Consider the following 14,106-nt stretch of genomic DNA (forward strand, 5'->3'; position numbering starts at 1 on the left):
ACTCCAGGAATACAGAAAATCATCCTATATCTCTTTTTTGACACACAGCTTAGCATGAATGATATTAGCCTCATATTAGTCTCAGGCTCATGACTTGTTCATAAGACACTGAGTGGATGCAATTCAGTCCTATTGAAACGTTGCAGCTGCTTTACCAGCATATTGTCCTGGAGATGTGCACCTATACTGCAATAATGCTAACGTATTGTAGTGTCTTTACTGCATTTGTGCGGCTCAATAGTCCACTCCAAATTCAGCTTAGGAGTCCTGCAGCCTGAATGTGTTGAGTGTTAAATGTATACGAAGGGCCACAGAAATGTATCAATAGAAAAGGCTACAAAAACAATCTGTTAAGTGAGCATAATCAATGCCTAAGTAGAGTAAATCCAACACTTAAATTGCCCTGGCAAAGGAATCATGCAGCAGTAACGGATTATCCCATTTCAAATGAATGAACCTCCATCAGAGAGCAACACGCTCAACGCATTAACTGTGATCTCGGAAATAGTTTGTGCTGGTGTGTTTTACATTAGCTTGCTAACTCCCACAACCATATAAGTGTGCATGTGTGCCTAAGTGTCTGTGCTGTATGAACATGTGGTTTTGCAAATTTGTAAACCAAACATCAAAGAGAGATGTGCCTTCACTATACACGAGATGAAAATATTCACCTCGATCAAGCTATCCGCCAATACGTCACTTCAAACGTTTCCTCATGAGAGCATATTTCAATCATAAATTAATATGATAAAGCACTAAAAAATAAATCAGCTCAATGTGAAATAATTGGAATTCCATAAAATTCCTCAGTGTGATTTGACCACCTGTTTTGAGTCTGACAAAGCAAGAATGGCTTAAGGCTGACTAGTTTACAACCTCTGCAGATGGAAGTGAGAGCTGACTGGGCTTGAACTCTAATGTATCACAGCCAAAAAACTACCCCCCCCCCCCAATTCACATACCAATGCAGATCTAAGATCTGTCTCAGCATGTATCTTCTTATTAGTAAAGTGCAGAGAGGACAAGTGCAGAGAGAGGATAAACGCGGGGTTTGATGAACGACAGCGAGTGCAGAAGTACACAGTTACTTTCTTGTAGCTATCCTACAGCGGGATGTTTAAATAGGTTTGCATGGGTGTTCATTAAAGCAGCAGGCAAACGGCTCGAATTCAATGAGATTATTTTCTTTTTATGTCATCATAGGCCAAAGGTGGCAGAAGTTTCCTGAGGCATGCAGCGGATCCTTGATGTTCAGTAATGTGCACAGCAGAAAATAAAAGAGTTTTGGTTTTAGCTTGACCAAAATGTATTTCTGAGTTCATCCAAATTATTTTGAAAAGATTCAATGAAGTTAAAACATGACTCACCCCTACAGAAATTGCAATAACTATGACTATGAGTCTACAGCCCTGCCAGCAGCTCAGCCAGCTGTGTTTTGAGGTAAATGCTAACGTCAGCATTTTGCAGGTATTATGTTTACCATGTTCACTATCTTAGTTTTGCTTGTTAGCATGCTAACATTTGCCAGTTAGCACTAAGCAGACAGAACGACTGAGGATGATGGGAGTTAGTTTTGCAGGTATTTGGTCATACACCAAATCATAGGGGAAAGATTTGGCATTATGAAAGAAAAGTCAGGGGATAGCCAAAATCATTGCAATTCATCCACAAGGGACCATGACTACCTTTACAAAATTCCATGGCAATCAATAGGATAGTTGTGACTGACAGAAAGACATTGCCATTCATATTGTCATGCTACAAATCTCAGCTCGTTCCAACAAAACCTCATTATGTCCTTGTTTGTGATCAGAAGCCTAAGTCAGCTAGTCAGACATGCTTGAAACAATCCCACATCAAAAAACACATGCACAACACTGCATCCACCGCTCACACCATGCTGGGATCACAAGCACTTTGTCCAGAGTATTGTGTGTCCGAGACCTGTAGTTTATCACTGCCCTGAGAGGATTAAATAATGTTGCAAAATGAAGTTTACTGTCTCTGGCCCTGATACTCCCTCTCTGTTCCCTATCTCCTTTTCTCTCACACACACACACACACACTCGCTCACACATCACACACCCTCCAAGTCTAACTGCGCGTCAGCTATTTCTACATAATGGCATTTTCCACCTCACCACTTCACAGGATGGATTATCCCCGTAGGTGGGAAACTGGTTACAGTGAAAAGGCACACACACATACACACACACACACACACACACACACACACACACACACACACACACACAGCTCAGGACTACAGTGTATGATAGCCGATGTCTTTGGTGCAGTGAAATTCAGATCTACAGCTAAAACACACACAAACAAATAAAAGCACACACACAGCACACTGTCTTAATGTCCCTTTGCATTTGTAGTCAGCCAGCGCAGACAAGTCTAAGCATGGGAAGGAAAAATCCACAACTCATTCTACATAGTTTCATCTCCTGACAACGCTCTAACAAACATTCCGGCATTCTCTTGTTATTCATGACTACAGTAGAGCTGACATGACGGTAAAATGAATGATATCTCGTTTTTATGCTCCTATTGCGTTTAAACGTGTAAAATAGTTGCATTAACTCCTGCAGAGAAGCAGAGTGCTCATCCCAAAGACAAACACACACACATACATGCATTCAGGACATCTGCACTGCATGGACATGGGGAGGTATTTATGTTCTTAGACAGAGTGAAATGGCACATTTGAGGTAATTACTGTACCTTATCACATAAAGGAAATTCAGGCAACTAGAAAATGGACAAACAACAAACACTAATATTCGACAGTAATGCTGTTTAAAGAGAAATTGTACTTTAGGGAGCAGCAGTAAAGACTCAGTATAAAAGGTGTTGGCCTAAGTCCAGACACTTAGGCTGTAACAAGGGTATCTGGGCAGTTAAGAATTCAAAACTCTCAGTAAAGCACCATATTAAAGTGCAGTTAAAGTTATGGGTTTTGACTATGGCCCTAAAATAGGCCCACACAATCTCACTTACCACTGCAGACAAGTGAATCATTGTTATCTTCCCAATCCAGGCGACCTCGTGACAGCCAAAGGGGGAAAATATTCCCTAAAATACACAAAAAGGTTTCATCCAAGTCTGGGGAAAAAAGTCTAGAATTGATATTGTACTCCTGCAGCCGTCGTTATCAGAGATAATCGACTGAATGGTACATGAGAATCAATGTGCGTATCTGTGTGTCTGTGTCTGCGTGAAAGAGGAGGTGGGTGTGTCTGAATTTGTGTAAGGGTGGATGAATGACAGAGACTTTCTTTCCAGAGTTCTGCTGTAGCACAGAAAAGTTTGAGAAGAGGGGCGGGGGTGAAGCTGCTGCAACCTGTTGGCTCAGAGAGAGAGAGAGAGAGAGAGAGAGAGAGAGAGAGAGAAAGAGAGAGAGAGATGGGGTGTTACTGATGAGCTTTGACCTACTACTGTTCTAAATTGCATGTGTTTAGTGAATGGAGGTGCAGACAGACAGCCGAGCTTTCACTTCAAGGTAACAGAATAGGCAGTTACGTAAAACAATGTTATGGCCTTTTAAGTCTGCCATCACCCACGATCATACTGTAAGTTGCATCTTCCTTGAGTAAAGAATGTGGGTGTACATACTTGCAGATAGAAAACAACCCTTGAATGACCTCTGCAAATAGTGGTGGAAATAGTATATTCAAGATTTGACACGTTAAAGTCGTTAAAGACTGTTTAACATGGCAATAAATACTTATTTCATTTTTAAAAACCTGCTGTGATTTAAACTATATTTGCACAATACCTTTACACAATATTCCATTAATCCAAACAAGAGATTATGTATTTATCTAAGATCAAATAGGCAAAATACCAGATGATAAGAGCACCAAATACAGCCAACATCATGTTGGATCATGATTGCCTCTGTAGACAAGGTGTGTATACTCACACATAAACACAACCAAAATAGCTTGTAGAGCAAAACAGAAAGGAGAAGCAAGCTGATAAATCTGTCATGTTTTACAAGCCGCTCTCAGTTGGTCTGTGTGTTGAGGGGCATTGGGTCACTTTTAATGGTGGACCCCAGGAATGTGGTGACTAGTTTAATTGGGTTTAGCCAGCTGTCAGTCTTGACATGCTATAACTCAACACATACACACACAGTCTTAAGATGGGGACACAGTGGGTTCTGGCTGAGATACAGATTTAGATGGTGTAGAGATGTGAACATATGCAATGATGCTATTGTAATGCATACTCTGAAGCATCTATTTCTCACGGGGATACAGAATGACAGTGGCTGCTAAAGTAGTCTCTCTCTCCATTCATTTAGATAATGATACGTCTGCTGTAGCATCTGTAAAAAAGACCAAGAAAGCATTTGTGTATTTGCATATACAGAACATACAGATCTAATAAATTGCAACAATTAAACCAGTTGGAAAACTTGACCATCCAGCCTAGCCTGAAATACATCTGCTATAAATGGACCATAATTCTATCCTCCTCTTGCAATGAGACATAGCAGGCTGATTGAACTTTAAAGCTATAAGAAACTAACGTCAGAATACTTCCCAGATGTCACACATAATGACACTCTTTCAATTTTGTTTTAAACACAACACCACTGACGTATGTTTCTTTCTTAATGTTCACTCTGCAGTCTTAGGGGATCAAATCATAAAACTGAGGTGGCATATTCTGGTTTGGCCCTTAGGGCCGTCTGAGCTAGGCGCTGCCCTGCCGCTGATCCTCAGCATATGTTAAGGAAGTTCAAGAGGGGGCATCGATCAGGACCACTCTCACTAGACAGTCAAAGGTGAGTGTGTCTCTGTGCGTATATCTCTCTGTACGGTACAGTAGTGTCCTCGGATACTGAGCCTCAGTGTGGAGATAAGCTGCCAGTGTCGATACTGATTGCACTTTAGAGAGAAGAACAACATAAGTGCAAAAGCATCTTTACTACATAAACATTATAAACTGTAAACATTCACCACTTTAGTCTTGAAAGCTTCCCTGGCTCAGCTACATCATGGGTGAATGAGCCTAACTGTGTTTCAGCAGCAGGTGTGATTAGAAATAAAAGGTGTTTTGGACCTGTTGGGGGTATTCAGATGGGGAATATTAACAAGCCTTGTCTCAGCTAATTGCTCTCCTTCTCCAACTGGGCCTAACTCCCCCCCAGTCAGGTGCCAGCACAAAAGTGAGATTTGATTAAATTCATGCTTTAGGCTAACCACAACACAATCATGTGCATTGGGAGTCAAGAGACAGAAGAAGAGGGAGAATTAAAATGAGGCAACAAAAAGCACAGTAAATTAGAAAGCCATCAAGAGTTGAGATGGAAGGATATACGAGTTGGGTTACTATGGCTGAGTGGGAGAACTGGGGAATATATGGAAGGCAAAGGAATAAAGAAAATGTCTGCACACAGGTATGTACGTGTCAATATGTGTGTGTGGTCCAACCCAGTAAAAATATCACTCATAATTACACATCCTTGGTTTAAGCAGAGCTTCTTCTCAGAGGGACTGACACTTCTCTTCCAAAATGCAAATGGTTAATAAAAGAACTATGCAGACATCTTTTTTTGTGACAGTTCCATTTTTTTTGAAAAGCCATATCAATTCCATAACTACTGTGTTACTGCTGAGGCCACTGATGATGTACGAAATGGAGGTACAAGTGAGTATAATAACCTATTAATATTCTGTTTGGAGAAGTCGCGGCCATTCACCATTCATGCCTCGTGGCAGCTTTTCAAGGAGCTTCTACTTCTAATTTAATGAAATACAGATTTAATGCATTTCTGAAATCTTCATTTCTCCACCTCCTTTTTTTTTGCTCCACTGGTTCCATTACAGAGGTTATGAGAATCAAACATTACTTTAGCCGCTGGTTGTAAGGCACTCTGTTAATTGTGCGATTTCTCACATGACACTTTAATTATGTAAAGTTGAGGCTTTCAGTTTGAAATTCAGAAATGATTATTTCTTTATACAGTCTTCCGTATAATTGGTGGGTATATTACAGTAAGATCATTAGCTTTAGCTAAAAACGGAGATGGTCGAGTGTTTTTGTCTGAAATGTATTTGTAACTCCAAGCTGAACTTTGACCACCAACATTTTGCAATTAAACTTTCAGAATCAAGACACGTCACCTGCTGCTGTAGCGTGAAATCAGACTTGGATGCTAGATTTCTCACGCTGGCATTTCATTTGCGCTCCTGCCTCCTTTTGTGTGGCGGTAATGTAACTATTGATAGACTGACAGTATGAGATGTGTGTCAGACGTATATGATGCTTGTATCAGTTTCTGTTTAATGCTGTCAGTGTTGGCACATTTGTTGGCGTTTCACACCAGGAAGGTGGGTAGTCTCTCTCTGGCCGCAGGCTAATGTAACTGTGATTCGCATCCATAAAGCATACAAGCTGGGCAGAGTGCCCACTGCTGCCAACTACAAAAAGGTCTGTCCTGTGCCAAGCCTTTTAGCAGTACAAACAAACATACAATCACATGCACACACACAAAGCAGAGATGTACATAGACAGGATAAGCCATGGTGTGCACAAGACAGAAACAGACAAAAGTACACACACACACACACGCACATCCAAACCCTCGTACACAGACTCGGCGCTTGCCTCTTGCAGACAGTTTTTGTCATGATAAATTCATTTCATAAACCACGCGACTTCCCGTCTCCGACTGAGATACCAGCTGTCATGGCAACAGAAGAAAACAGCAGTTTCAGCATGAGGGCTGGTTTGTTGGGACAAGCTGCACCACAGCAGAGAATTGAGATGCAGCAGAAGTCTGGGCTGAAAGAATTAGTCATGAGTGTGTGTCCAATTACCACTCTGAAGCCCACAAAGGATATCAAAATAATGAACAAAACCAGCTCCCTTCACTGTGCTTAAGAAGTCACGGTGTCACAGTAAATCCAATGTTCAACACAGAGAGAAAACTACAGATACACGTGTAGAAATATGAGTCAATAATCTCATAGAGACAAAGATGTTTGATCCACAATTCAGACTTTCTTCTTATCATAACTATACAAGCTTTTGTTCATGTTTGCATATCTAAGACCAGAAATTAAAATCAGTGTATGACATCAGATTGTACATATTGTAAGTTATTGAGATACAGTAATGTCTTGATTTTAAATAGTACACTGACATGCATGACTGCAATGATGTTAATTATAGCAACATATATATATATATATATATATATATATATATGATTGGATTATTTAAAAGGTCATCAGGAAATTTAAATCCTAAAGATTATGTAGCAACAGTTTGTTGTGATGAACACACAGAAGCTCAGAGAGATTGTGTCTGTTGATAACAAAAGACAACCCTTCCTATCTCAGGAGTGATGAGTGTGTGTCTGGCCTGGAGAGATGCTTCACATGCACGTGGGATTGTTAGGAACTAGGCAACCCCTGAAGGTGAAAGGGCAGCAGCTGTCCACAATTGCCTTTTGAACCTTTCGGAGACCACAGAGACAGAGATAGAGGGAGATGAGGAATGAGGTCAAAAGAGGAGATATGGAACTGAACATCTTTTTGAACACATCAGGGCTAGACATATGTTTCCGCTTTCATGACGGAGTGTCACTCACTCAGGCAGAAAAAAGTTTACTGCTGATGGAAATGTTGCAATCACCTTCACAGCTCAAAGAAGAGGAAGAATCTTCGAGAATCAAGTTGTACGCCTAGCTTTCAAACATCCCTCTCCGTCTGCATACAATACTCAAAGGGGATTTGACTTAACTTGTTAAAGCAGTGTCTAAAGATAATTTTAAGTGTGCATATGTGGTGACGCTTTGCTTCAGGGGAAAACAAAAATCTTCAATGTCGTGTGTGTATGCACCTTTATTCATTGATCAAAGTTATTTTACTTGATACATCAGTCAGGGTGCCTGCATGCTGCACTCCATCCTACAGACTTGTACGGACTCCTCTCACTTGGCAGTCCCGACGTTTGGCTGCAAAGCACAAACAACAGAGATGTAAAGCTACTGATTTATAAATCCAGGTGCATTTTTGTGAAATAATACTGTTCGGTAAATGCATTGGAATTTGGACTAAACTCTACCAATTAAACCTGACCTATCTCAGAGAGAACATCTGCAGACAGAATTGACAGTGTGTCAAGGTGAATGCTTAACATAGGCAACCTCTGTACAACACATCTGGCAGAAAATGACAGAAAACCTTTTTGTGGTAATTGTTGAATACTTAGTGTCTGAGTTTAGCACTTATGTGTATGCCGATAAACGCAGTTAAGCATACAAATTTAGTCCTGTGTATTAAACAACTCACATATTTCTGTCCACTAGCTAGCTAATCCAGAGGTTGACTGTATGTACTGATCCGTTGTAAAAACACATAATATTTATTGAAACCAAAGACAGTTCAGTTATAAAGGTTATCTTGTTGAAGGAGTTTGCTGCAAGACTTATGATTCTGTGCTTTTTCTGCTCTGCTAAACCTAATCCAGTTTTGGTGAGCAGAGCAGAACTGGATTTAACTGAGTTCACAGAGCAGGACTGTGAAGGACAGTAGCAGAGTTTACTCAGGTATGCAGTATAGTCCCATTAGACCTGGAACAGAACAATTATATGATGAAAGTAGCCCGAAATGTAACTTTGGATGAATGTTACTATCAATGAATCCCATACAAAGACAAGTTAGTGCTCAGGTCTTCACTGCCCTGTGGCTTTCCACCTTGAGCCCTTTGGTTCCTGCTGAGGACATACATTTTTAAAGGCGCTAAATAAAAAATATAGAGCATTAATATAGCAGCAAACAACTATTTGCAATGTAAATACATAATGGAGTAATGTCTACCTGAGCAGAGAATGAAGTCACACATGTGAGTCTCTCTGTGTCCCACTGGTGGCTAATGGCCGTCGCTCTGCACTGCGCTCCTACAGTATATCATATATATGATAACGCCGCCCTGACCCACGTCATCGTCGCGGAAGAGTAATGCTTACCCTCCCGTTCCCCAAAGGTGAACACTGCTCACCTTGTCACTGTTGCCATTGTTTGCACTGTTCATGCTGTAAGCACTGTTAGCCGCTAGCCGCCTGCTCAGGCGTCTCCATGTTGAGAGCCGTGTGGAGGCAATACACAAGCTTTGAATTTGGTATTGAAAAGCTTAATAATTTCCTCGACACTGTAGTTTTTACAAGCATTACTCAAACAGGAATAAATTGTGCATCTGTGCAGATGGATTAATACACATTTGGCACGCCAAGAATATTCTCTGGTTTATGGTTGGATTGACTCAAAATAAACTTCAGTGTCACTTGTTCATCAAAATGGAAGAACATATCAACCAGAGCAGCTGGTTTTAGGACAAAAAGGAGGTGTGTGACACAAAGAAATAGCTGTGTCAGGCTTTGGCTACACAAGCAATACGTATTAGTAGGATACATTCACCATTTGTTAATGTCTTTTTATGGGATTTGTTGACAATAAGAAAAACATGAATATATGATATTCAGAATCTTCTGTTGCATCATGGGTGAGGGTTAAATATGCCTTCACCTGGTCCTGACTTTGACCCTAACCAGGATATGAGCTCATATCTGAGGACTGTGTATACTGTATAAGTATAAATGCACTCCGTCAATCAGTCAGGCAGTGAACTCCGTGGAATGTTTCTTCTTGTGTTTTAAAATATTGCATAGAGATGACACACACACACACACACACACACACACACACACACACACACACACACAAGCAGAGACAAGTCTGCTGTATGTCTGCAGGGAGCAGGTCATTGGAGCTCTGCGGCAGTACTCACTGGAATGGAAAATGGCCGGGGGGGGGGGCTGCTGCTATGAAAGCTGCAGCTTCATGTGCATTTTACAAAAGTATTCTCATAATAAATTCAAAAGTTGTTTATTTTGCATATAAACATGACAGCCAACAGACACCTGGAGAGGTAAATGTGGTTCAACAATGTAGACAAAAAGATGGTATCATAATTCCTAACATTATTTATGACCTGGCGTGTGTTTTCATTAACTGCGCTATGGGTTGCCATGTTCCGATTTTATGGAAACAAAAACAAAAATAAAGCAAAAAACAAAAGCACACATGCCCTCTCTCATCCATCGATGCAGGCTGTTTCTACATGAAGCCCTGCTCACTGAACTCCACAAACTGTGACTGTCCAGGAGCAAATAGATCACAAATATAATAGAGCTAGAGCATATGGTGGGGTGAAGGATTTCAAAGCCTTGGGGTTTTCACAACCGTCACATAACCTTTGTCCTCATAATCCAACTCTGTCTCTCCTCCTTCTGCTGTCTATTCTGACTCTTCTCCCCATCATGTGCCCTTTGAAATGTCCCTCTTCAGTCTTATTTAATATGCATAGCACAGTTGGGGGGAAACAGTAATGTGTTGCATAGTCAGAGGCTCTTGCTATGAAGAGAAAATATTCAGTGGATCACTCGATTTCATGGGAAGTGGACTGTGGGTGTAACTTTTGTTAAATGAGAGGTTGGGAACAGGCAGTAAAAGCAGGAGATATAAGGACAGAGGAGGAGGAGAGAGTAATGAGAAGAGCATAGAGAGGCTGCAGTAACAACTTCAGTGGGCCTGAGGAAAATAGCTGAAAAGTAATGATTTCTGAATGACAGCATGAAACACTAAAGCTAATACGATCCCAAACAGAGAGAAAAGGGTGCAAGAAAAGAAAGAATGACCAAAATAATTTTTTATTGCTAACACCTGGTGCGTCTGTGGCCCGGTCTAGCCTTTCTTGCTATTACTGTATGATTCAGCACTCCTCATGGGAGATGAAAGAGTGGGAGACTGAGAGATGAGGTGATGGAGACTACATGAAGAGGAGCAGCAGCAGCAGCAGACTGAGGAGAAAAACATGTGCAGAAAGAGAGAAACACATGGAGACGGAGGGGGAAAGGGTCAGAAACACGGCTGGGTGTAGAGGCGGTGTGGAGGTTTATGAAAACTGCTGTCATCACCCGACCTTAAAACAAAGGTTAAAAGTACGATCAAAGGTCAAGACCCTTAAAAGAATCAAAGGAGAGATCAAAAAGTGTACACATTCACACAACATTTCATGAACAGACTGTGAAAGCCCACCTGACTAGAAATCCAAAAACAGTCAAACTATCTCCTTTTCCTTCCCCTCCTGAGCTGAGCAGTCACTCTCTGCACCCCTGAGGCTGCCATTCCCTGGCTTCCAGGTGAGGTCAGCCCACCCTGGAGGGGGCAGTATTGTTCCAGTAAGGGTGTTTGTCTGGGCATGTCCACCTCCTCCACCTACTGAGATCTCCCACCACTTGACCGACAGCCCGAGGGGGCCAGCCAGATGTGGCATGAGAGGCCTGAGAAAGACAGATGCATATAAATATGTGTCTGTGTGTTTTTTTTTGCTCTGTCAAGTTAACTCTTTTTTCTGTTGACTTTTAGGGGATTATCGCTGTGCTTGCTTGTCACTTCTAATGTACGCAAACTAGCAACACACAAATCCTGTGTTACATCATTTTTGTGACTTAGTTTGTGTTCTTATGTAAGAAACAGTCTGGGACGCTTGTTTCAACCGTAAGCAGTGCATTTGATGTAGTAAATCACTGAGTGAATTCATTAGCAACACAGATCTGTGAAATCCACAACTGTGACATGACATGGTGTCAGATGGATTGTTGGTTAAGCTCTTAGAAAGAAGGAATCCCATATAGAGTTAGTCTATATTTAAAAAGCAACACCCTACACATACAGCACACATTTAAAATTAATCAAAATACTTGGATTATATAAAGTAGCAGTATCTCCCATGTTGGTGAGATGTGCAGACTGGAAACTGGTGGAAACAGCTATTCTGTTCTCTATCTAACGGTGACAAAATCTGCCTACCAGCATCTCTAAAGCTCACTAATTAACACATTACATCTCATTTGTTGAATCCAGTTGGACAGGAACAGGCTAGCAGTTCCCCCTGTCTTTATGCTTAGCTAAGCTAAGCAGCTTGTAGCTTCCAACCCTGAAGGATGAACTGCACTTAAAACCTTTGTATTATCCTAAAATACTGTGAATTAGTCTTTTGGTAATATGTGAAAGTCTGTTGTGTTCGTTACTGACACTGCTGTATTCAATTTACCCACCATGCTGTACCAAAACCAAAGGTTTTAAGACAAACACGACATGACCAATTACAGCATAAGTAACATATAAATGAATGAGGGCCAAGTCTGCGTTTGCTCTGAGACATCCTGCCTCCTCCGTATATTGATGAATGGCAAGTTCCTTAGTATGCACTGTGTATTGATTATTGCAATTACACACTATTACGGTTCTATTATCCACACTGACTGTCTTTAATTACACTAGAGAGCAGCAGGAACAGTGAAGGAGGAGCGAGTCAGTCAAAGAGATAGATAGATGAAGCGAGACACTGCACCCAACTAATTAAAACAGAAACTTTTTGTTTCAGCAAGTTGACAGGGAATGAATCTGGCAGGGAATTAATCTGTCCGCAGGGAACACAGTGAGGAGTTATACACACACACACACATATATAGGGAGGTGCAGTGCAGTGTGCCGTTGCCATAGTTACTGAGTGTGGCGCCACATCATGCGGCAGAGTTAATGTAGAGGTTGTGTTGTGTGTGTGTGTGTGCGTCTTATTTAAGCTTTCATTATATCACCACCCTGACCTATTCCAACATCCTCTACACGAGCACGGAGGGAGAAAGGTTGCAGAGATAAATCCAGTCTTTGCTTTTGGTAACCGCTTCCAATCGGTAGCTCTCACCCTCGAGGTGAAGCATAATTATGTTGATGGTGGATGAGACATACTGAAAGGAAGTATTTGGCAATGAAAGACAAACACTTCAAGTCAAGGCCTAAAGAAAGTGATCCGTTGGTTGGTTATAAAACATATACAATCTGATTATCTCAGTACGCCATGAACACGCTGTTATGTATGATTGTGTTTGTGATCTGAGAGCTGAGATGAAAATAAGTATCATTATTACTGATGAATTAACAAGTAATTGGCATATAACTGGAGGGGGAGCCGATTCTAACCAAAGACATTTTACAAAATGATTTTGTGTAAAATTACAATTCTAATGCAAGTAACGACAGCTGTATGTTATGGAGTATTAAGGTCTTAGTAATAGGATACCGTTTCATTATGAAAAGCAGAAGTAGAAATAGAAGTAGTATCAAAGTATGAAGTACAAGCAGCTTACAAATGCACTTACAGTATTTGAGTAAATGTACTTAGTGACTTTCCACCACTGTGAGAGAGCCACAGAAAGAATGAAAGAGAGAGATGAAGCTCAAAATGGAGAGCCCAGGACATGAGGGTCAGTGCTACAGTTAGTCATCCATGCTGCTCCAACAGACTTCCAGCAAATGTCCAGTCATCAAAACAGCAGGTTCAGCACAAACCCAGAACACCTGGGACCTCTTTGCTCTTTTTATCCTTCACATAATCAATCTGTCTGTTCAAGCAACCGTCAAGAAATCATCTGCACAAAAATAATCACTGATGCAAGCTTAGAAATAATACCAATTATCAATGTCTATTGATTCACTGTCTGTGTTATAAACCACCTGTGCTTTTCAAACGTAGAGAAAACAGGGATTGTAAATGAAGACACAAAGAGCACCGAGGATCATCAAAGATGGAGACACATTTAATTTCATCTGTGTAGGAAGGATGTGTATGTTAGAGCTTTAAAAGAGCATGTCCCTGCCCCTCCCTTACACTGTGCACTCCACACGTGTGAAGCACAGTAACCACGTTTACAGCAGCACCTGTAACAGATTATTGTTTTTTCACAGACTATTTTCCTAGTCCATCCACGGCCTCATAACCCTCCCTCTCTCGTCCCGACATTTTAAAGGGTAAACCCACAGTAAAGGGAACTGTAACCGCTGAACCTGTAACGAGTAACAAATCACTGTTGCTGTAAAAGCAGGGCTATAATTAAAAGCTGTTTGAAATAAAATGGCAGCTCATAAGGCTCCATGATATTTACATCCACCTGGTCAGAAGGCCTGGTATCTGAAAAAGAGTGCAGGAACGGGAAAGAAGGATCCTTGTCAAATTGGG

Source organism: Cebidichthys violaceus, unplaced genomic scaffold (assembly GCF_023349555.1).
Source record: "Cebidichthys violaceus isolate CVI_PGR_0920_01 unplaced genomic scaffold, fCebVio1.0.p SCAF_27, whole genome shotgun sequence".
NCBI classification, from domain to species: domain Eukaryota; kingdom Metazoa; phylum Chordata; class Actinopteri; order Perciformes; family Stichaeidae; genus Cebidichthys; species Cebidichthys violaceus.